Raw genomic sequence first — 2,797 nt, forward strand, 5'->3', positions numbered from 1 at the left:
AAGTGTCTGTCTAAAGCAAACTCTTTCTATGCTTGAATTTTATTTTTCTCTACTAAACTCCACAACTCCATCAACAAAGACGTGCATAACAATTGATATTAAAACACCACTTCAATTTCATTCACGTAAACATACATTCCTACACTAAGCTGCAAGACAAATAGGTCAACAATCACTTCACCCCTTATAACTCCCAATATGCATCAACAAAAAAAACAATGTTAATGGAAGTACCTCATCTTTCACAACATGCGCTACCATAAAACCACATTAGTTAACAAACAATCAAGTTATACTAGGCCTAAATCCTCAAGTCCCTAATAAAATCATCAAGCTATCGCGATCTACCTATCGAAGGGCCACCCTCGAGTGAAATAGGCTTAAAGGTGTCTACTCAAGAGATGATCTTAATAGTCTATTTGAAAAGATAATTTGAGTATATTGTCTTGACAACCACCCTAAAAATGGTTTGTCAATCAAGAGTGTGGACTCTCCTAGGTCCATACCTCGTGTGGCAAGGGATTTGCAATTTAAATTCGAATTGATCTTAGAAATTATATGTAAGAAGTCACCACTAGCCTAATAAGATTAACTAGAAACCAAATAAGATATAGGAGGATACCTCACTTTCTATGCAACTAGAGTTTTAGGGATCGGAGACTTGATTACATTGGCCATCCAACTAGTGCCTTTTCAGTATCTAAACTTTACTATTTGTCAAAGTAGTCTTTTTACCAATCAAAGATCCTAAAATTCATCATAATCATTCTAAGAAAATAAGAAGACCAATTGATGTATTGAAAGAGCACAATCAAATAAAATCAAAATAAAAGTGCGCAAATAACGACCTAACATTGTCTTTGAAAAAGAAAGCTTCAAAAACCCTATTGTAAAGCCCTAAAGGCTCATTTAATTTTTAAGTTCAATTTTTTCAAAAGATTTTTCATATTTCTTTTTATGTTAGACTAGTTCCAAACTCGAGTTAACACTAAAATATACTAAAACTACTCAAGTTGTAATTTCTAAACTTAGTCTAAATATTTGAATTTTTTCAGAACTTTTCATTATTTTGAAGTTTTAAAAAAAAATTAATCTAGAAAATGGGACTCGGATCAGGTGAAGGGACCCGATCGATTCGTGAGTCTAACCCGGACCCTGGAGGTCTGGGTTGGGTCTAAAATTTGGACTGAGCTTTGGGGCAAGTCTGAATATGGCCATTATCTAATCCTATTTCATCCGGTCCATGAATCTCCTGACCCAGCCTACATCTCTTCTTCTTCTTCTTCTTCTTTTTTTTTTAAAAAAAAAATCTGCTCACCTTTATTTTATATATTTTCTTTTTACTTCTTTTTATATTTTTTATCACCACGTCTTCTTCCCCAACACGACTTCTTTCTTTTTATCGTGAGCGTCTTCTTCGGACGAACTCTCGCCGGAAACATCCTTCCCCTCAATGTCTGTCAGCGCCGGCAACCATCACCAGATCTCCATCACAGTCTCGGTTTACAACAAAACCAATTTCATTATCGGCCTCCATTCCCTGCCGGATCACCATCACACGCAAGCCATAATCACCCAAACGCAGAGCACAGAAATAGAAACATTCTTGGATAAACAAGTGCTACGATCAAACCGGTGCCTCTGAGCTTAGAGAAGGATGCTTGGACCATCCGTTTTAATGCCGATTCCTCTCATCAGTGGCCATCGTCGAACACAGCAAAGAAACATGGCAATACAAAGAAAAGACGAGAAGAACAAAGCATATTCAGAATCAATTTTAATGATGATGAAAGGTAACCCGAATTGAATCAATGTACTAAGAAAATGATTGCTCTATGTCTATGCATCTTCAGCTTGAACAAAATCACAATCTATCTAATCTCTGTGACTAGGAGACATATTATCAAATAGTTGGTAGTCAACAATTTGTGAAGTAAAAGCTCTAGCAACATTCGGAGCATGACAACTATTCCATCGCGTCCAACGTGTGCTTTAGTCCTAAAAGAATGAATGCCGGTCTCGATCAATGTTACATATTGCCTGGTCCGTGATGTTTGTATTGCAACAGACACTCAAATCGACAACAGGATCATTTACGATTCACCGACAAACCAAATCTTGGATCACAAAGGATTTCCCAATGAGATCTTTTCCCATCGAATCAGCTCGGCCAAGAACATGCCAAACCAAGACCAACGAGAGTCCGGCTCTTTAGGGGATAAGTACATCAGAAGTATCTTAACTTGTATACGGTGCTCACTTTAGTGCCTCAACTTTCCGTGAGCTCACTTAAGTGCCACTTAAAAAAAAAAAAAAAAAAAAGAACACTTAAGTATCAATTTGATGTGAGTCACCGAATATCTCGACATGATAATATTTTAATAATTTCTCAATCCCACATGGCTTGCCAGCATCTTATCTCTAAATGACGTTGTGTAGTAAGTTAAAAAAATAATTACTTTAGTGCTAGTGTTAAGCTTGCTTCAGTGTTAATTGTTGTTAAAAATGATCATTTTTTAAAAATAATCATTTTGGTGTAAAATGATCATTTCAGTGCTTAAAAAACCTTAAATGATGTCTTATAGCAAGTTAAGAAGTAATCACTTCAATACCGATCTTTGTAAAAGAATGATCATTTTAGGGCCAATTGTTGTTAAAAAATTATCACTTCAATGTCAATCTTAATGAAAAAGTCATTACTTTAATGCTTAAAAATGCCACACCATATAACGTTTTAATTATAAATGCCACATATTTTCTCTAGCCGGAATTTTTTGTCGAATGCACTTAAGTGATA

The sequence above is a fragment of the Eucalyptus grandis genome, chromosome 7 (assembly GCF_016545825.1).
Source record: "Eucalyptus grandis isolate ANBG69807.140 chromosome 7, ASM1654582v1, whole genome shotgun sequence".
Taxonomy (NCBI): Eukaryota; Viridiplantae; Streptophyta; class Magnoliopsida; order Myrtales; family Myrtaceae; genus Eucalyptus; species Eucalyptus grandis.